The following is a 22,001-nucleotide window of genomic DNA, read 5'->3' as shown; positions in this document are numbered from 1 at the left end:
CTGTGGTTCCCATGACACAAACCAAACAACTGAAAGACAAGCCACTCAGTCTCCTCCTGGAGGACACAGCCAGAGAGGGAGGAATGGATACACCGCACAGGTCACATGCTCGCAGGGCTCTGCTCTGGGCAGTGCACACCCTGGCTGCCCTTGTTCTGGGAGGTCATGCCGTGACCCCAGTGCTGATGTCCAGTCTGGCATTCTTTTATTTTTTTTTAAGATTTTATTTATTTATTTGACAGAGAGAGAGAGAGAACAATCAGAGGGAGTGGCAGAGGGAGAGGGAGAGCCAGACTTTCTGCTGAGCAGGGATCCCCACTTGGGCCCCGATCCTAAGATTCTGGGATCACGACCTGAGACCAATGCAGACACTTAACCAACTGAGCTACCCAGGTGCCCTGGTCCAGCATCCTTTTAAAAAGAAAACCACAAGCCCCAAATGCAGTGATTTATGCTAGACCAAGCCACCAAACCAGGGCTTAATACCTAACCTAATCAAAGTTTCAACCTCCCCCAGAAATATAGTCTTAACTGATCAATCCGGGCTTCTCTGGTCAACATAAAAAATGTATAAAGGTAATCTGTCACATGGGTTCTCTTCAACCCCCAAAGCAAGATGAAGTAACCCACCTAATAAGACCCTTTTTCCCTTAAGGAAGGTGATCCTACCCCAAATAATCCTTCTTTTTTTTTTTTTTTTTTCGTTTTCTGTTTATGACTCCCTCGTCCTTAAAAAACCTTTCCCATTCTAGAGCCCTTTGGAATTCCCCTCTGGTTTGCTAGATGGGATGTTGCTGGATTGCTGAATCAATTAATAAAGTCAAATAGACTTTAAAATTTACTCAGTTGAATTTTTGTTAACATCTCAATGCTGTGCTTTGCAGGGGGAAGGCCACCCAGGGGTCTCACTCCCTCCTGTTGCTGGGTCTCATCTGACTTGTAAAAACCCATCCTAATCCCTGCTCAAGTGATTTACCACCACTCTCCTTTCTGGCTTTATTGGTATCAATTACTGAGGTGCTTACCAAGGCATTTTAAATGGGTTTCCTGTGAACCACTGAGTACAGGTTTGTTTGTTTTTTTTTAATTTCAGTGTTCCAAATGAGTATAGTTTTCACAGGGTGACAAATTCTCCATTGCTGAGACATTGTCTCTGTGAGAAGGTGTTCTCAGAGTTGTGAACCTGGCTTCCAATCCTGGCTTGCTGTGTGACTCTGGACACACTCCTAACCCTCTCTGAGGTCCAGCCTATGTGTCAACAGGGCTTAGTATTTACTTCAGAGGAATGTTGTGAGCATTTATTTAGGCTAAGTATACACACAGTTACCATGCTTGGTTTATCGGTTGTTTAAAAAATGTATTAGACTCTTGATGTAAATCGTTAATTTGTATTTGCTTTACAAAGTTAGAAATAAAATGTCCCAGTCCCAGGACTCCTGGCAGGCCCGGGGGGAAGTGTCTGATGAAGGTCATTGCAATGCCTGTGGCTTTTTTGCAAGGTTCTAAACACACCTTCTGAACAGGTTTTGTTGTCACCGCCTTTTGCTGGGGTGGGGAGAGGGCAGAGTGTTCCTGATTCCCAGGGTCCAAGTGAGGGTGGAGGAAGCCTAAAGTCGAGATCAGAATCTCTGTTTTTGGTCCAATTCTCAGTCCTTCCAGCTGTTAATACTATTGGCAAAGTTATTTAAATTTTCCATTTCTGGTTTTGTCCTCCCCACCTCCCAGGCAAAATAACCATAAAAAAACACCTTTTCTGCTTGCTGTGCTCTCAGGCAAGTGGGGGTCTGCTAAAGGTTAAAGCTCCTTTCGTACTCTGGGCGGCACAAGGATGCCTGGAGCCTGTTTCCCCATCTCAGCACATTTGTCACAAGTCGGATGTTTTAGGACCGTATTGATTTGTGACGTCACGCTCGTAACTCCGGGATTTACACCTGCTAGGGGCCCTTTCAGGGAGGAGACAGGCCACTAACTTGCCAACTGAGTTCCAGGTCACAGGTCTTGAAACGCTTCTCCCTCCATGGGCTTCTGGTTTTTTATCTTTATGCTGTGAAGCCCCCGCCCCCTTTGATATGCTTTTCCTTTAATACGCCATCATTAAAAAAATATGCTCTTTGGGGAACTGTTATGAGAGAATCTGAGTGGAAAGCAACGCACATACAGTAGACAGGAGTTGTTTCAGAAGCTTTCATTCTTCAATTAAATCTATTCAGCGCACCTACTCGGTATAAGTTCAGCTCGGCATGGCATTTGGAACAACATTCCCTCTGCCAAGGTGGAGTTTGTGGTTTTATCTGTCTGTCGGTCTTAGCCCTCAAACCTCCAAGCAGGGCTGTCCATAGTAAAATGCTGGCCCATAGCTCAAGTGGGGGAAGGGTTTAAAATAAAATTTAAAAAAAAAAATATATATATATATATATATTTTTTTTTTTTAATGTGTGTGTGTGTATATATATATACACACACACACACACACACACACCCGGAACTTATTGAGCTAGAAGTGGCCACAGATCTCCGCCAGAGATAGCGAGGTGTTTTTGCTTGAATCATTAAATGAGTTCAGAAGACAAGAAGTCTTCTTTACAACAGTTTTCCATACACGTAAACGTCCTCTTCCAACTGATTAGCTGTTTCTCTCCCAGCTTCCCCTTTCCCACTAGGGACACCCACACGCGCGCACAGGCACACCCGCGCACCCACCCCCAAGCCGCAGGAGACCGTTCCCTGGCGCCAGGGTGGACGCTCCTTGGACTGCGGCGGGCCGGCCGGGCGGTCGCTGGGAGCCCCTCGCATGAGCGAACCTGGCTGGAGGCGGGGCCCCAGGGTACCTAGCGCAGCGGGGGCGTCAGGCAGGCCTGGGTCCGCGCGCACTTCCGCCCGCCGCCGCCAGGGGCGCCAGGGGCCGTGCGGGGCCGCAGCGTGGGCGCGGGTCGCGCCAGGGTGGGTGTGGCCGCAGGTGGGGCTGCAGTCCCGCAGAGTGCGCGGGCCGGCGGAGCGCGCGGGCCGGCGGAGCGCACCAAGCAGGCGGTGCCACCCGGGCCAGGAGCTTGTGGGCGGGCCTGCGCCGAGCCGCCGGACGCCTCGGGAGCAGGGCGCGGGGCCATGGGGCCGGGCACGGCGGCCTTCCTCGGGATGCTCTTGGTCTGGGCGGCGCGGCCCTGGAGCCCGGCGGCGGCGGGGGAAGCTCGTGAGTACGCCTGTCCTCCGGGAACTTGCCCGGCTCTTGGGATTCGTGCTCTTCTGAGCGCGCGGGTTTGCAGAGGCACCGCTGCGGGTTGCGGGGAAGAAGCGTCCCGAGGCAGCGCGCCGCGTCCCAGCGCCCGCAGCGGGGCTCGCCGGGCTTTTCCCTCCCGCCAAGTCGCAAGCACAGTTAACTGGGTATTTGCGGTGTTCCTGCCGGGAGCGGAGTCTTTTGGGGACAGCCCAAGTTCTGGCCGAGCCCAGGCGCGCTCGAGAACAGGCAGGGGGCTGGCGCCCGAGAGGGGCCAGGCCGGCGGGGCCGTGTCTCTCAGGCGCTGGAGGTGCGGGCTGCGGGAGCCAGGTTCGCGCGCGGCGGGTCCTGCATTAGCGCGTCTGCAGTGCGCGCCCTGCGGAGTCCGCGCCCTGGAGCCCGCATCCCGCCCCGGACGGGCCCCGCAGCTCGGGGAGACCAGACCCCTCGCGTCCCCGGGGAGTGCAGCCTGCCTTCCGCGCTCGCGTCAGGTCCGTCTCCGCTGGGTGATGGGTGCAGAGCTCGTCGAGGCCAGAGCCTGCGGCCCAGGGAGAGCTCGGGCTGATCCCGTCCAAAGACGCCGCTGCACGTCCAGAGGTTCGGCCCTCCGGGAATTTCACTCTGAACGTCAGGAAAAGTTGGAAGATTGTTGCTCAGACTGAAATCGCCATCCGAGGCTTTTCTTCCCTTAAAGGGTTTTAAGAAAGTCCCTCTTGTCTTCTCTCCTGGCCCCTATTCCTTTCAAGAAAAAGAAAAGAAAAGAAAAAACAAAAACAAAACAAACAAACAAACAGATCAGGTGTAGGTCAAGCTGGTGCGTGTTTCAAGAAAGCGCTGGCAGGTTCGTTCAGAAACTGACCTTGCTGGGGGTGTCCGGATTCAGCCCTTGCAAGGCAGCCAGACTCTGCCCTCACCGGGAAGTTGGCTACAGTGAAAAAGCTTTGCACCTGAAGTCACTGTCCCACTCCTTCATCCGTGGATGCTGGAGGGCCGTGATGTTTTTGTGGTATCATCAGCTAGTATTAGCTCATTTAATGTCATATTGGGTATGAGTCACTCCTCAAAATGAGCCTTAATCTCTTTTCAGCAAATACTGCCCTGTGTTTCAGACACAATTTTAATTTAGCTTGGTATGACAACTGCTCTGAATTAATTAAAATGGGGGAATTTAGGTAAAATCAGATCTTCAGATCCTGCAATAGAGCTCTTGTCATTTTGCTAAGAAATTAAAAACGACCACTACTAACGATTCATTGATATCAGTAAATTGTAGGATGATTCACTTCCTACTCTGAGGTACCATTAAAAAGTCACTGGAGGTTACTCCTACTTAAAGGAAAAGATGCTTCAAAAATCCTTCCTGTGAGGGAGAGCAGAGTGCTGTGTTGACTTTCTCATCTCCGTGGTGCTGATTACAGTGTATTGGCAAGATCGGTTGTTGTGGTATTTATTTTCACTTCGTGTTTTACTCCCTGAAACTCACGGAGGTATCAGGCTCTTTCACACTGAACATCCTTCTTCAGAATCTTGTGCTCTGGGATGTTCTGTGTCTGAATATCCATGCAGACACTTGGGTCAGAGACGAGCTGGGTGTCCAGGCTCAGCCCCTCTGGGTCTCGGGCTGACTGTCCAAGTGCTGATGCTAGTCTGTGCTTCTCAGCCTGTGTGTTTAGGTATATTTAGTACTCTTATGAAAAGTTCAGTAAATTCAAGGGCGCATGTACATTTGCAATGGAAGGATTCTTAGACACTCAGGTTAAAGTCCTTGATCAGATCACCACAGAGATGACACCTTCATGCACTGAGTATATGTTTAAATGACTTTGCAGATTTAAAGATTCATAGAGGCCATGCAGATGGCCTTTGATAATTTATCAGTAATTTCATCTGGCCACATCATCTGTAAAAGTAGAAATAAATGGTCAATGAATCTCATGTCTAGATTCACTAGTTTGACCAAATCAGTGTTTCTTTAACTCCTGCATATTTGGGGCATGTGTGTTGTAATGTGTGTACAAGCAAAATACGTCAGCACGTATTTGCAATCCATTATTACGAAGTCAAGGTAGAGGGGTCTTTCTTGTTCTGCCCCAACATTTGAGAAATTCTCGAGGAGTTTGCTGGCAGCGTGGGGTTTAAGGTACAAACAAGAAATCTTGAAATGAATATTGCTGAAGTCTTCTGTTGGCTATCCTCCTTGCCCCACTCCCCGCCCCGTTTTAGTGTTTTCAAAACTCAAATAATCCTTTCAGATAGAACTTTAAAATGAACAAACATGAAATATTCTTGAGCACTAGCTAGAAATTAATGAGAGTTGTATATGAGTAAAAAAAGACAAAGGTCTTTGCCCATGTAGACCCAAAGACAGAGTTACTCTCTTTAGAGCAAGTTGTCAGTAGTAAAGCAGCCAGCCAGGGGTCAGCCTTGGCAAGGTTCCAGCCTAACAGAACCTCTCAAGGAACAGGACTTGTTTGAAAGATTTGACATCTCAGAGATTACACATGTGTGGTACAAACATTTCTAATGAGTGAGAAATTTTATATCAGGAAGGTGATACATGGGAGGGAAAATATTTCTAATAGCCATGACTGTGGGCTTATTTTGTTGCTCTGTATTCTCTGTCTTTTTGAAGATAAAACAAGCTGCATTCTGCAAAACAGGGCTTAGGACCTGAGTTTTTAAAAACGTGAACATCTCCATGGTCTGCCTTCTAGAACCCTCTGTCCTGAGTCAAGATGAGTGTTCTAATACGGATCCATCCTCTTAAATAACTCAAGAAGGAAGTTAGGATATAGATTCCAAGTTAGAGACCTGCTTTCTGGAAGTTGCTATGTAGGCTGTTGTTGGCTCCTTTACTTCCTACCAAGAGCCACAAATGGAAGAAGGTGATAGCTATTTGCTTTAGAATTATGCTGGTGAGCCCACGATTCCTTTATGAATTCCAAGACCCTTTGGGAGAGAGAAGAGATATAATCTGAGTATGAAAATGTCAACATTTGGGTTGTTGTTAACCAGTTTCTCAGATTGTGCTTTGCTCTGAAGGGTCATGTATATGCCCTCCCCACTTGGGAACAACACAATTGGAAGGTAATTCACAGCTGAATTATTTTCCCCATGTAAGTAAAGTATAAGCTAGGGCTGACAGCTGCTGCCCCCTTTCCATCTCCACCAGAAAAGGACCCAAGCATATGTGAGAAACTTCAGTCGTTGATGGGATTATTTGACACATGTGATGACATTTTTACAGATCCAGGATTCTGTTTAGTGAGTATGACTGACTTGTTTTCACTTTGTTAAAGCTCAGTGCTTGTAATTTTCTCTAGAAGCTTCCTCTGAATCCTTCCTTTCCAAAGTGCCCTTCTTGTTGCAAGAAAGAAGGATATATTTCTGGTCCACTACAGGTGGGGTCCACACTTCTGTTCTAGGAGTGATTTTCTGAATTTGTTTTCATATACTGTCCTCTTCCACAGTAAATTCCTACATACATAGGAGAGATGTCTGTCCATGACTGGGGGTGTGGACCAAGCCCATTTTAATGGCAGCCATGGGAAACCAAACCATGGTCTCCATGGGCCTCATAGTGTTGCCACCTCAGCTGGAAGATTTGTACCAGAGTTGAACCCTTCCTTCATCGAAGTCTTGGCTTCTTTATGTGCGGAAGCCATACTGTGTTTTCCTTGATGCAGGTACGTGAATATAATCCTGTAATAGAAATGATCACACAGTATTACCCCTTTAAAATATAAATAATGTGTCTGATTTGGTATAATATTGAGGCCCTTGTAGTCTTCAAATCACCCTAACCTGGTGACACGATGAGCCTTTGTAATCTGGAATAAAATATATGGCTGCAGAACCTGGTAACTGGACATAAATCACAAGCATGTATTTATTTTTTAGAGAGAGTGAGCAGGCACACATGTGGGAGGGGCAGAGGGAGAAGCAAAGAATCCCATGCAGATCCCCCACTCAACACAGAGCCCCACGTGAGGCTCAATCCCCCAGCCCTGAGATCATGACCTGAGCCAAAATCAAGAGTTGGTCACTCTACTGACTGCACCGCGTGGGCGCCCAATGAGCTTTCATTTAAGTAAACGTATTTGTCATGTATCTCTTCTCGAGGGTTTTGTTTTTCAGGAGCCTTGTTCTTTTAGCCGACATAGACTCTTGTAATTACTTGCTAAGTGTCGTTGACATTCTTTGTTACTTTGTAACACGATACATTCTTTGTTACACGATCTCTGGGCAGGCTGTGAGGGTAAGAGGCTCTATATGATCTGTCAAGGCATTTCAATCTTGACCAGTGTGGGCTAAACACCTTCCAGGGTTTTCACTGGTTCTGGCTTCTCTTTGCCTCAATAGCCTGCTCTGTGTTTGTCTGGAGGGAGCCCAGTCTTCTGCATTCATCAGCTGGGGCAGGAAGGGAGCCTGTCAGAGGGGTGCCCCTGGTGTGGTGAATGGGGGGTCTGCTCCTACAGCAGTGACGTGTGTTGGGCAAAATGAGCAGGGAATATATGGGTGTGTGCTGTAGCACAGCAGAGTTCAAACAGTCTGGAAAGAGCCCATGACCAGTTAACAGACCCATATTTATAGCGTTTGAATGCACTTCCCAGAAATACTGAGGTGGTGAGGATGCTTTTGGGAACACGGAGAAAACAAACCAAAAACTCACACAGTCCGTGGTGATCCTCAACACAGAGTGGTGGGCAAGAGCAGAGCCAGCTGTTCCAATTCTGGGAGACCCCCTATGCAGAACAGACAGAACAGCCCGAAGATACGTCATCAGGGACCCTCTGAGCCCTGGAAGGAGGTTTTGGGCAGAGGACAGGAGGTCATGAAAATCTGCTTTTTCAAGTTGATTTTGGGGGAAAAAAACCCAAATCATTCAAAAATACTTCATAAAGGACCTATTCACTAACAGAAACCTTTCAATGAACTGAGCAAATTTCAAGTTGAATTTTCCCCCTTAAATCAAAATTAGTCTTTGACTAAAAAAATATACAATAGTTCCAACAATTTGAAAGTAGCAGAGCCAAGGGCCTCTCCCCACTAACTTTCTAGAGCCTTGAAGGCTTGGCTTCAACATATGAAATGCTTCAGAGTGACTTCTGCAGGATCCCACTTCCCCAGCCACCCCTGGCCACTGTTGTGCTGCTGCCTTCAGCACAGGCTGGTTTGTGTTGAGTAACTTTTAAAGACTGAATTATTTATGTTAGCCTATTTCTGAGAGGCTTTAGACCATCCAAACAGACATACCTGTTATTCCTTGTTTGAATTCTATGGCATAGGATGACATGTTTTAAAGATGTCTTTTATCACGTGTTGAGAAAAATTATACACAACTTGTAAATACTGTGGAAAGAGAGGACGACAGCATGACCTTTGTACTGTCCCTCCGAGCATTGTTCCATAGGCCCACATGATTGTCTAATTCTTCTGGATAAGGCAGCATGGCCAACTTGATCATTTCCCGTTTGATCAGAGCTTAGACACTAAGACCGTACATGTTACACTGATTTATTTTCAGATACAAGTGGTAACTATGAAGGTTTATTGCCCTGTCGCACTGCTGTAGGACAAGAAATCGTGTCATGTATCTCATCTGGGTGGGGTCTTTTACTACTGTTGAGTACTGTGGGTTAGACAGTTGTGGGGGATGTTTGGTATAGGTATTGGGTTACTCATGCAGAGAAATGTGGAGAAGTCTGCTTCCTGAACTGGAGAATAAATTTGGCACTTGTTATTTTCAGGGACTATGACAAGCTGTAAGTTTTTGGCTTCCCGAGTAGGGCTGAGATGTGGCTTTTGCAGAATCTGTGGTTTGGGGTTCTGTCCCCAATTTAGTGGTTGTTGCCAGGGAGAAGGAATTTCCAGGCCATGCATTCACAGGACCACTGGGGGGCCGGGGCTGGCGGCCCTCATGTGGGGCTGTGGGCTCGGTGACCTCCCGAAGGGCTGAGACCCAGCACTCCCCTGCTCGGTCACTGTCCTCCCCTTGTACCCTGGCTTGGGCTGCTCAGATGCCCCGGGCATTTTCTCTGGGGCTTGTGAGCCCACAGTTAAGTTGCCAGCTCAGATGACCATGGGCGTAACCTGCTCCCTGGGGACATTAAATCAGGCCTTGCCTGCAGGACTGACGGCTCCAGTTAGTTCTTATTTTAATGTCTGCAAGACCCCAGGACAACCAGAGAGCTCGACATGGGAAGCTAAGCGCCTGGCGTGGGAGTGCTGCCCGGCCCAGCAGGGGCAGCATGTCCTGCGTGTGCGTGTTGGCGCGTGTGTGTGCCCATGGGTGTGCCCATCGGCGTGTGTGCATGTCCATGTGTGTGCATGTCTGAGGGTGTGCGCGTCTGAGCGTGCACCTGTGTCGGTGTGTATGTGACCACCCATGTGTGTGTTGGCATGTGTGCATGTCGGTGTGTGTGCGTGTCTGCACATGTGCGTGTGTCGGTGTGTGCGTGTCAGTGCGTGTGCACGTCGGTGTGTGTGTCCATGTGTGTGCATGTGTCAGGGCATGTGTGTGTCCACACGTGTGCATGTCTCTGTGTGTCCACTTGTGTGCGTGTCAGTGCATGTGTGTGTTGGCACGTTTGCATGTGTCAGTGCTTGTGTGCATGTCGGTACGTGTGCATGTCCGTACGTGTGCATGTCAGCGCGTTTGTGTGTGTCGGTGCATGTGCGTGTGTCGGTGCGTGCTTGTGTGCATGTCGGTGCATGTGTGTGTCCGCACGTGTGCACATCCGTGCGTGTGTGTGTCCATGCATGTGCGTGTCAGTACGAGTGCAGCCAACTCGAGGGTGCGGGTGGGCACGGAGCGCTTCGCAGCCGTCATGCGCAGAGCCTCCGTGAGCCTCATCCTCTCCCCGTTTCTGCCCAGACAGTGAGGCCAAGTGACCGCCTGGGCTGACATGTGGGCTTACGCTGGCCCTGGACTTCCTGTGTAGACCAGTGAGAAACACAGCTGTCAGGACCAGGGCCCTGGCAAGCATCTTTCAGTTTCGAGTGGCAGAAAACCCCATCACATGGACCTACCCCAGGAGGGGAACTGTGGACACCCATCGCTTCATTTTGGTCAGGGCTGGGGCCAGCGGATGAGGCTGTGCTCGGAGGCGCGGGGCGCCGGGTGCTCTGGCGGTGCTCTGTCTGGCAGACCCGCCGCCAAGGTCGGGCTGCCCAGCCACACCACTAGGGACAACAACGCTCCCCCCTGGCTGGACTCCAGCCCTCATCACTTCAGAGCGGTGTGTGCTTACTTACTTGTCCCTTGTTCCAAGCTCCAGGAAAGCAGGGACTTCTTGAGAGGACAGGGGGTAGTTCTGAGAGACAGTGGGCTGTTGAGTATGTAAACAGGCCAATGATTCACTTTCCCAAAACTTCTAGCCAAATCCCCAGATCTGACTCTCTGTATTGTCTCTGCTAGGCTGTGCAGCTGTTCCTACCAGGGGACTGTGACAGGGAGGGGGTTGCCTTCTGACCCACCCAGTGCGGAACCAGGAAGGGATTGGGATTCAATCCCTGACCCGGTGCTTTGCCTGCATCATCCTGACAAGGAAGCGAAATGCACCATCCATTTAGGAAATTTGTTTAGCATCTATGATGAAAGCATTGGCATTCAGGCTCTTATCTGCTTCATATAGCAGATGATCACTTACATGTATGTCTCCTTCATTAGATTTCAAAATTCCTGAAAACAGAATCACATTTATTTGTCCCTACAGCTTGGCTGATGGTGCTAAGTATTACCAAGAAAAGAAGAAATTAATATATTGAAAATATTCTATTTTGAAAGTATACAGAAGCCCTGCACCATCCTCATGGGTGTTTTATAATCATTCTTCAGGTAGCCTAGTAAAAAGTTAATTTTTACACGAGCATCTCTGAGCTCATCATTTGTCCATGGAAAGAACCCACTCACTGATTTCGAATGTTTCCTTTTCTTTTGGTTGAAAAATGCATGACATAATTTCTGGCCTGAGGCCAGGTGTATGGTGCATGTTCTAAAAGCTGCTGGTACCCTAAGGAGACACTGAAAAGGCCAGGTGTCAGGGACACTACCCAAGACCAATGTGCAGGAACGAGGAGGCCTCTGGGCAGGGGCCCTTGGAAGACATGTCTGTTTTCTAGGGAGATCCTATATCAAGCCTGAGCTGGGCTCCATATTCAGGGTGTGAAATAGAGTTGCTTGGGAGCAGTGTGTCACTAGAGGGCCCCAGAAGCCTGGTTCACCCACTAGATGCTTGAAACCATATGTAAGTCCAGTGGGAAAGGCTGACTGTACAACACGGCAGAAGACAGGGAGGCCGAAAGATGGCCCCTGCACCTTAGTGTGGCTGTCCACTGCCATCTGGGCAGCCGGGAGGCTGTGTTCATTTGAGGCACAGCTGTCTCTGGCTTGGAAGCCGTGGACTTGTGGCTAGGAACCCGGCACACCCAGAGTAATCTCCTGTGGGGTCTCAGGCTTGACTACCCTGGTCTGGGCTGGGGGATCTTCCCAGCCAATAAAACCTGCTACTATTATAGAAAATGTTTATGACTCAGGGAATTGAGGGCTTGATGGTGCCTAGAGAATATCTCTACTTTCAAATGAAGATTGCTTTGACCCTGTTTTCAGAATGACGAAGTGGGGGCACTGTTTCCATGGTGCTGACTCCGGCAGCATCCTTTCAAGTAGCACAGAACTAAAACTCAACAAGCATCCTCAAGGCACTGACCATACTTTCATAGAGGTGGGGGAGGGTTAATTGAAGTGTGGTTGGTACCCATGCACAGCATAGTGACTGGATAGTGACTGGCTAGCTCTCTCCTTCATGCTGTGCTTACAGGGAGGGGGACGACCATCTGTCACCAGACAACCCAACTTCCATGCCACTGACTACTCCCAGGCTGTACCCTTGATGCCATGACTTACTCATTTTGGAACTGGAAGCCTCTATCTCCCCCTGCCCTGCTCCCGTTTTTGCCCATCCCCTCTTGCCACCACCAATTTGTTCTTTGTATTCCTGAGTTTCTTTCTGCCTTTGTTCATTTTGTTTTTTTTAGATTCCACCTAGAAAATGAAATAATATGGCATTTGTCTTTTCTGTCTGGCTTATTTCACTTAGCATAATATCTTCTAGGTTCATCCATGCTGTTGCAAATGGCATGATCTCATTCGTTTTTATGGTTTTTATAACCATAATGGATAAAGAGGTGATATGATATATAGGTGTATCACCTCTTCTTTATTCATTCATCTATTGATAGACAGGAAGGTTGTTTCCGTGTTTTGGCTTTTGTAAATAATGTTGGAATAAACTTGCAGGGTACGTGTGTCTTTTCTTTTAGTGTTTTGATATTCTTTAAGTAAATATCTAATAATAGGATTACTGGATCATATGCCATTTAATTTTTTAAAAAGACCTATTTATTTATTTTAGAGATAGAAAGAAGTAGAACCCAAATAGGGAGAAAGGCAGAGGGAGAGGATCTGCGAGCAGATTCCCTGGTGAGCATGGAGCCTGAGGTGGGGCTCCATCTCATAACCCAGGAGATCAAAACCTGACCTAAAACCATGAGTCAGATGTTTAACCAACTGAGCCACCCAGACACCTCTATTTTTAATTTTTTTTTGTGGAGGAACTTAGTACTGTTTCCATAGTGGATTCATGAATGTACATTCCCACCAACAATGCATGAGGGTTCCTTTTTGTCTACATCCTCATGAACACTTGCTATTTCTTGCCTTTTTGAGTTTAACCATTCTGACAGGTGTGAGGTGATATTTCACTGTGGTTTTGATTTGTGTTTCCCTGATGCTGAGTGACCTTGAGCATCTTTTCATGTGTCTGTTGGCCATCTGGATGTCTTCTTTGGAAAAATGTTTATTCAAATCTTCTGCCCATTTTTTTTAAAGATATTTATTTATTTATTTATTTGACAGAGAACACAAGTAGGCAGAGAGGCAGGCAGAGAGAGAGAGAGAGAGAGAGAGAGAGAGAAGCAGGCTCTGCATAGAGCAGAGAGCCCGATGGGGGGCTCAATCCCAGGACCCTGGGATCATGACCTGGGCTGAAGGCATCTTCTGCCCATTTTTAATCACATTATTTATTTATTTATTTGGTGTTGGATTGTATAATCCAACAGATGCTACTTTTTATCTGGTTATTTTTTTTTTCAGAACTCTTCTAGGATACATAGTATCTGGCCATCAATACAGATGGTTCAACATTTGTGATTGTTAAATGAGTGTTAGTCTCCAAGTCAGACATATCTGTATGTACTTTAGGATGCAGTCTCAGTTAAAGAGGGTATGAAGACACCGATGTGGACCCCTAGAGAGGGAGCATTATGGCTTGATTCTGAAAGATTAGAGTTAATGCTCTCTCTTCAATTTGTTCCTGTTCCCTTTTCTTTAATTATTCCACCACTCACTTGTTCAAACCCTCCATGTCTCTAGAACTGATGTGTGATAGTTGTCTCCATGGTTTCCCTGTTGTCAATTTACCTCCTCCTAATCTGGTTTATTTTACTGCCAGAGTAATCTTTCTAAAGACGATCTTACTTTCCCTGGTAGAACTTCCAGTATTTTCTTATATCACACACACACTCCTTGAAAGGTCCCTTCTCTTCACTCACTACTTTCATCTCCTCCTTTAACTGACCTTGAACTACAGATACCTCACTGCACTGACATTCTCACCAGGGCACTCTCTCTCTCTCTCTCTCTCTCACACACACACACACCTGTTTCCATTTCTGTATCCTGATGTCTTGTCTTCCTATTGAATGTGTTTTGCTCCTTCAATCATCCAGGCTCATGGATCCATGTCCAGGAAACACATACCTACAATAAAAATAAGAACAAAACAGCTAGAAGAAACAAAGCATCATGAGGGAGAATCAGAAGAAATGAGAAACTGCACAGATAAAAATAAATGTAGATACTGAGATCAATTTAGAATGTACAATTTGTTGTATAGGTGTAAGGAAATAAAAGATGGAGAGAATGGCGAGAATAAGGATGATCAAAATGATTGAGCAGAATTGAAAAAGAACAGTGTTGAAATGAAATTCTTTTTCGTTGGTGTAAAGAATTCAGTGGCTGCTAACATGGCAAATTAGACACAGGTGGAGAGAGACTTAGCAAATTAGAAGACAGTCATGGAATAAAGAACCAGCATATTCCATAGGGATACAAGAAGGCAAGAAATATGAAAACCAGGCCAAGGGGCAGGGAGAACAAAAGGTCTCTGTGTCAGATAGGAGTTCTGGAAGGAGGAGATGTGGAAAGAAGAAACACTTAAGATGTGTTTCTATGGAAAGGTGATCTATAGAGGCCATCTATAAAAAATTGCCCAGAATTGAAGAGTCACCAATCTTTCGATTCAGGAAGACCTTCAAATCCCTAGTAATACAAAAATATTACCACCCACATCTATACTTTATGTTGGAACTGTTGAACCCCAGAATAGAGAGAAGCTGGTAAAAGTGGTCTGAGAGATGAATGACAAACAATAAAAGCAGGAACGTGAACTCTTAAGTTTGTGAGAGGGAATAATTGCCAGCCAGGAATTGTAGACTTATTGCTTTACAGTTCAAGAATGAAGGTGAGATAAAGACATGCATCAGGTGGTGGGTATTATAGAGGACACGGATTTCATGGAGCACTGGGTGTGGTGAAAAAATAATGGGAGAAGGGCGTGGGATTATAGACATTGGGGAGGGTATGTGCTTTGGTGAGTGCTGTGAAGTGTGTAAACCTGGTGATTCACAGACCTGTAACCCTGGGGATAAAAACATATGTTTATAAAAAATAAAAAATTAAAAAAAAATAATGAATACTGTTTTTCTGAAAATAAATAAATTACTTTTAAAAAAAGGCATGCATAGAAAAAATAAAATCCAAAAGTATGAAAGACCAACAAAGCTTCACTAAAGAAATGTTGATGGGTAAGTTTAGCAAGAAAGGACATGATTAAAGAGGGCAGTACAAGATGTAAAAATCTAGCAACTAGTGTGCAAATCCTATCACACATTTGAGTAACAATAAAGCTGTATGTACAACATCAACGTGCAGTTTGTGCAATGAAAAGAAAGAAGACAAGTCTACATGAGCAGTGGAAAGCCAACATGGAAAGGAGTGACCAGACATAAGGCATTTTATGATCCTTGCATTATTTTGTGGAGGGAATTAAAATCAGTTTGATTGTGGGCTTTGTTAAATTGTAAACCAAAGTGTAGTATAATATTTTAAGGAGGCCCACAAGAAGAATAGTAATAGGAAGTATACCTTTCAAGCCAATAGAATTAAAAAAATGGGCTAGGTGGGGGACAGATTTCAGACTATTCAAAAGAAAGCAAGAAGAGAGGGAAAGAAAAATAAGAAAGTTTTGGATAAAATAGGCAAACAAGTACATAAAATAAACTGTAATGAAGTGATAATGATATAGAGATTTGAAGAAATTATTTCCAGCTTTTATATTTTGGGTATAGAATATATTGGACAATATTATTCAGGCTTTCAGCTATATAGAGAATATTTACATTTTGGGGCACCTGGGTGTCTCAGTGGGTTAAAGCCTCTGTCTTTGGCTTGGGTCATGTTCTCAGGGTCCTGGGATCGAGCCCCGCATTGGGCTCTCTCTGCTCAGCAGGGAGCCTGCTCCCCCACCTCTCTCTGCCTGCCTCTCTGCCTACTTGTGATATGTCTGTCAAATAAATAAATAAAATCTTTAAAAAATAAAGACTATTACATTTTTACTTGACAAAAAAAAAAACCCAAAATTCAAACCCAGCTTTAATAAATTTGAAAGAATTATCAGCTTAAAAGTAGAAGAAATTTTCCTAAAACTGAAAAGGAATAATATTGGATTACAGAAGCTCTTGTTGTGCCGAGTTAAATAAATGGAAAACAATAATGGGAATTGTTGAATGAAGATAGTGGAAGTGGGAAAAACAGTGAAACATGGTCCCAGTTTTGGTCACCAAAGATAATGGTGTAAGCTGATTTGCTCTAATGAAATGAGAGCTGGTTTGACTTCATTGGAACAGTAAGATCAGAAGCAAAAGGAAAAGCAGAAATATGTACAAATTATGAGGGAAAATAACTTTTTCATTGGAAATTTAGTCATGAGTAGGGAGAATGACAAGGGAGAGTAAACTTTTGCTAATGGTCTTTGGGAAATAAGGAAAATTTTTCTCGAGACATTGTTCAAAAATTGAGAGTAAGCATTGTGTTAAAAATAGAAGGATAATCAGAAAAAAATGAACTAAATGAGATATTTTGCATGCTGTGCAACATCGTGAAATTTTTTCCTCTTTAGGAAAAAATGTTTTCTGTTTCATATTTTAATTTGGTTGTATGTCTATTCATTCATTTTCTCTTATCTGATATTGAGAATATTCTTAATTAAACAAAGAAAATGTGTTTATGCTTGAAAGCAGGTGAATGGGATCATTTAAATGTGTGGGTTTTCATCTGATCTCCTTCACTTAGGAACTGCTGTTAGGGTTACAGTGATAATCCTAAGTGTGGCTGTTGGCGCCTTGGGTGGATTTGGGTGGCAGAATTTAATTGGTGCTCATAGCACTTTACTCGTATACTTGCAACGTTATTAAGTTTCAACAATTACTGCTGATAAATTACAGAGGCATTTTTCTACAGGTGTCTGAAATCTTGAGCTATTTCTTATATTTTAAAACAGAAAAAAACATTGGATTTTATCATGCATATTTCTGTTAGAATCTGGAGTTTTCTGAGATTAGCAGATTTGTATCTTTTATAAACTAATTTTAAGTTCTGTGATCTTATATAATGCCTAGATGATGCAGATAGAGAGGATTATAGAAGAAAAGGCAGTATATATACATGGTGTGTTTTGACACATGCTGTGAATTTTAAATCTCTACTAGCTGCTGAACATTTCAGCATTTCCCCTTGTCTTTGACATGAATGCTGTATCTCAGCATGGCTCAAAAGGTTAGTAGAGGAGTGAAAAAAAACCACCTCTTCTGTTGAATTTTGAAAAGAAATGTTTGGTTGCACCCTTGGAAATAACACCAAATAGATATATTACCTTTGTAAATGTGTTTAATGAGATACTGGAAAAAGTAACATTTTATTCAATTGTGATCTGGTTTGTATTTGCTTGATGCACACACACACACACACACACACACACACACACACTTCCTAAAAATGATTGGATTTTCCACTTGTGTAACAGCAGTGGTCTCTAGTTTTGAATAAACATGAACCATTAAACAAAATGATTGTTTTATGGAAATTTTTTGGGCAGAGACCCAAGTTTTCAGTGAACTGTTACTATTTAAATTCAAATAATTTTTATTTAAACATTACATTAAACAGCAATGCTGTCGTGTACCAGGACCTCAGTGGGCTATTACAGAAAATACTTAGCTGTGAGTGGATTGTACTTAAACTTTCAGAATCATCTAATTCCATAATATATCAAATTCCATAGTATAAGAACTTTCCTCCCCCCTATGTATCTTGTATACATTCTTGGAGCTCTACAAAGAAATTACTGCCTTGTGTTTTCCTCCCTCCAACAAAATGGGGAAAACCAGTATTTTGTGGAAGGGTCATGTACAAATATTCATGCTTGGGCTGCATTGATTGTACCTGCTGTCACCAACTGCAGACTCTTTTGAACAACTGTCCTTGTTGACTCTGTCAGAGGAAAGAAGAAGGGAGGGAGGGAGACAAGGAAGAAGGGGAGGATGGGAGGGAGGCAGGAGAGAGAGCAAAAGGCAGGTGGATCTAAATGACAAAGCTTGTGACTAGATGTTCACCAGTGGTCACACCAGATTTTGAACCTCCCAGATGATTATTTAAAGCACAAAATACATATTTCTTTGCAGTGGCATGTATTCTGTTTCTCATTCTCATGAAGCGGTGAGTCTTTAGCTTGGGAATATGCTAGTTATTTTGTATTTATTGTTTAAAATACTTTCCAGTGAAAATGCCCAAATACTAAATATTCTTTCCAAGATAATCAGTTCGAGTCACCTAAGCCTTGTCCTAAAAATTCAACTATTGGTGATAATATTTATGGAAAATAGGATAGGGTGGTGTTGGCTATTTTTAGTTAAAATTTGTCAGTCCTTAAAGTCATGTGGACTTGCCGTAGAAACATTCCTTAAAACATGAATGAACATCTAAATTCTTTCATGTGTCCTTGTAAATTTTTAAAAACTTTGTCCTGTCATTTTCGATGGTCTTACCATCTGATAGTAGAGAGGGAATGAAATAACTTTTTTTCCAAATTTTTGGTGGCGCAAATTGAGAAACTTAAAAAATTTGTCTAAAAGTTTCAAAATAAATTATATATTCCCCCAAGAAATATTTATTAGCTGTTGCTCCATGAAGCAGCTTACGGAAGCACCAGCTATAGAATGAAGCTACATGGTTTAATGAGAATCACAGTATTTTGGTAACGTGTGTGAACAGTGTCTGAACAAAGCAATTAAAAATAGGCACACTCCATTGTTCTGTGGCCATTTTAACAACATGAGTAGAGTCCGTGGGATATTAGACTCTTTCCCTTGAAACGGATAGTTCAGATTTATAGGTCAGCAAGGCAGTTCTCCAGCTGGTGAGCTACAACTAGTTAAATTCTTTTTAAGCTCAAGGTTTAGGGCCACATCAATGCCAACATGAGTTGACAGCTGACTTTCTCAAGTGCGCAGGAGAGGGTTCCGGATTCTTGCAGTCGTGTTTCTTACCTGCTGATTCACCAGCCCTGGTTTAAACGCTACCCAGAGAACACAGCACGGGTGCCCGGCTGCTCCGGTGACAGCAGGTGGCCCATGGAGCTGCTGTGTCCCTAAGTGAAGCCTGCAGGCTTTTCCTATCAGGATGAACTTGGTTGCTTGGGAGGCATGAGCTCAACACCTGTCAAGATGAGATATAACTTAGATATGGACTTCAAAAAGTCGCTCTCCACCTTGTGGCCCCACTGAATTCAGCACATTTATCAGATGCCTGCCCCGTGCTGGGCAGTGTGCTAGAAGCTGAGGAAATAAAGATAAATATTGGTTCTGTACAAGACCTGTGGATCCTCCATGAGAAGCAGGATGAGTCATTAAAAATGATGCCAGTTGTAATGCTGAACCACAGTCACCATTGGGTGTCCATGCCTTTTGCTGAATGTAAGTTCTTTGGAGACCTTAGTGGATAATGATTGAGATCATTAAAATTCTGCCTTTCAAGTGGTGCAAATTGCTGGCTCTTTAGTGCATGGAAGGAGGGCAACCCATGGGAAACCTAGAACAGTTCTCCCTTAGGGCTGAGGTTCCTCTGTGGTTGGGAAGTCACACAGTTTTGCATGATTTTAAAACCAGGAAGGAACAGATTTGAATTTTTCAGCAAAGCACTAGAGCAGAATTTCAGTCTTCTTGACATAGAGCTGGAATAAAATCAGTGTAAAGATGAACTGTTCATGTCTTGTTGCAGGGAAGTTATTTGGATCACAGCCTTTATTCTTTTTATTCTTTGAGTTTTTAAAAGTTAAATTAATTTTTATTCAATTTTTACTCAAGTATAATTAATATACAGTATTCAAGTATAATAAATATGCTAACTTTAGGGGTACAATATAATCATTCAGCCCTTCCATGTATTAATCAGTGCTCATCATGATAAATATATTCTTTTTTTAAAAATTTATTTTCAGCATAACAGTATTCTTTATTTTTGCACCAAACCCAGTGCTCCATGCATTCTGTGCCCTCTCTAAGACCCACCACCTGGTTCTCCCAACCTCCCAGCCCCCGCCAATTCAAACCTTTCAGATTGTTTTTCAGAGTCCATAGTCTCTCATGGTTCACCTCCCCTTCCAATTTCCCCCAATTCCCTTCTCCTCTCTAACTCCCCATGTCCTCCATGCTACTTGTTATGCTCCACAAATAAGTGAAACCATATGATCATTGACTCTCTCTGCTTGACTTATTTCACTCAGCATAATCTCTTCCAGTCCCGTCCATGTTGCTACAAAAGTTGGGTATTCATCCTTTCTGATGGAGGCATAATACTCCATAGTGTATATGGACCACATCTTCCTTATCCATTCGTCCGCTGAAGGGCATTTTGTTTCTTTCCACAGTTTGGCGACCATGGCCATTGCTGCTATAAACATTGGGGTACAGATGGCCCTCCTTTTCATGACATCTGTATCTTTGGGGTAAATACTCAGTAGTGCAATTGCAGGGTCATAGGGAAGCTCTATTTTTAATTTCTTGAGGAATCTCCACACTGTTCTCCAAAGAGGCTGCACCAACTTGCATTCCCACCAACAGTGTAAGAGGGTTCCCCTTTCTCCACATCCTCTCCAACACATGTTGTTTGCTGTCTTGCTAATTTTGGCCATTCTAACTGGTATAAGGTGACAGCCTTTATTCTCAAGTAAATTCTCAGTTGTTGATAAAAAGAAAGCCTTTGCTTTTTAGGAAGCATTATTTTTGGAGCAATTTTAGGTTCTCAGCGAAATTATGCAATGTAAAGGGATTTCCCATATTCCCTCTCTCCCCACACATGCATGGCCTCCCCTATTACCAGCAGTCACCCCACAGTGCTTCCTTCCTTAAAACTGATGAACCTGTTATCACTCAGAGCTCATGATTTATGTGAGGGGTCACTCTGAATGTTGTACCCTCTATTGGACTTGCCAAATGTATAAAGACCTATATCCACCATGACAGTGCCCTACAGAGTAGCTTCACTGCCCTAAGAGTCCCAGCGCTCCACCCTCCCATTCATTCCTGTCTACCTCTTAAACTCTGACAGCTACTGATCTTCTTACTGTCTCTATAATCGCACTTTTTCCAAGTGTGTAGCCTCTTCAAATTGGCTTCTTTCACTTACTAATATGCACTTAAGGTTCCTTCATGTTTTTTCATGGCCTGATAGCTAACTTCTCTTTAGTGCTAAAAAGATCCCTTTGTCTGGTTGTGCCACTGTTTTTTTAGCTATTTGCTGACTAAAGGACACTTTCCTTGACTTCAGGCTTTGGCCATCAGTGAGTAAACCTGCTAGAAATGGCATGTGTGTGTTACTGTGTGGACATAAATTTTCAATTCCTTTGGGTAAATACCAAGGAGTGCAGTGGTTGGAATGCATGGAAGGAGTATACTTAGTTTTCTAAGAACCTGCCAAATTGTTTTCCAAGAAGACTGTACCATTTTGCACTCCCACCAGCAATGGATGAGGGTTCCTGCTGCCCTCTGTCCGTGCCGGCATTTTATGTTGGCCCAGTTTCAGGTGTCGTCCATGCTGATGGGCTTATGGTGGTATCCCATTGTTTTAATTTCCATTTCCCAGATGACAGGTGATGTCAGGTCTCTTGTCATCTGCTTATTTGCCATCTGCACATCTTCTCTGTTGAGGTGCCAGGAAGTCTTTAGACCGATGTTTAAACGGAGTTTTTTTTTTTTTCTTTTTAATTATTGAGTTTAAGAATTCTTTTTATATTTTGGAGAGCGGTTCTTTGCAGATGTATGTTTTGCAAATATTTTCTCCCAGTCTGTGACTTGTCTTTTCATTTTCTTGACAGCGCCTTTCGCAGAGCAGAAAATTCTTTCATCAACACCAGCATGTCAATCCTTTCTATCATAGATCATGCCTTTGGTTTTGCATCTAGAAAGTCATTTGCAAACACAGGTCATCTGGATTTTCTCCTGTGCCATCTTTTGGGAATTTAATTGTTTTGTACTTTACAGTTAGAACTGTGATCTATCTGAGTCAATTTTTGTGAAAGGTGAGAGTCTGTGTCTAGACACTTGATGTCGCACG

General features: G+C 44.1%; 1 protein-coding gene across 1 annotated transcript in view; it reads left to right on the top strand.

Moving 5' to 3' along the window:
• The window catches only part of LOC116573602 (spermatogenesis-associated protein 31E1-like), a 683,312-nt gene that overhangs the window by 109,439 nt on the left and 551,872 nt on the right, over nucleotides 1-22,001 (top strand). The window lies entirely within an intron of this gene.

This window comes from Mustela erminea, chromosome 14 (genome assembly GCF_009829155.1).
Source record: "Mustela erminea isolate mMusErm1 chromosome 14, mMusErm1.Pri, whole genome shotgun sequence".
NCBI classification, from domain to species: Eukaryota; Metazoa; Chordata; class Mammalia; order Carnivora; family Mustelidae; genus Mustela; species Mustela erminea.
The sequence above is the reverse complement of the archived record's forward strand: the minus strand, read 5'-3'. Positions and strand labels throughout refer to the sequence as shown.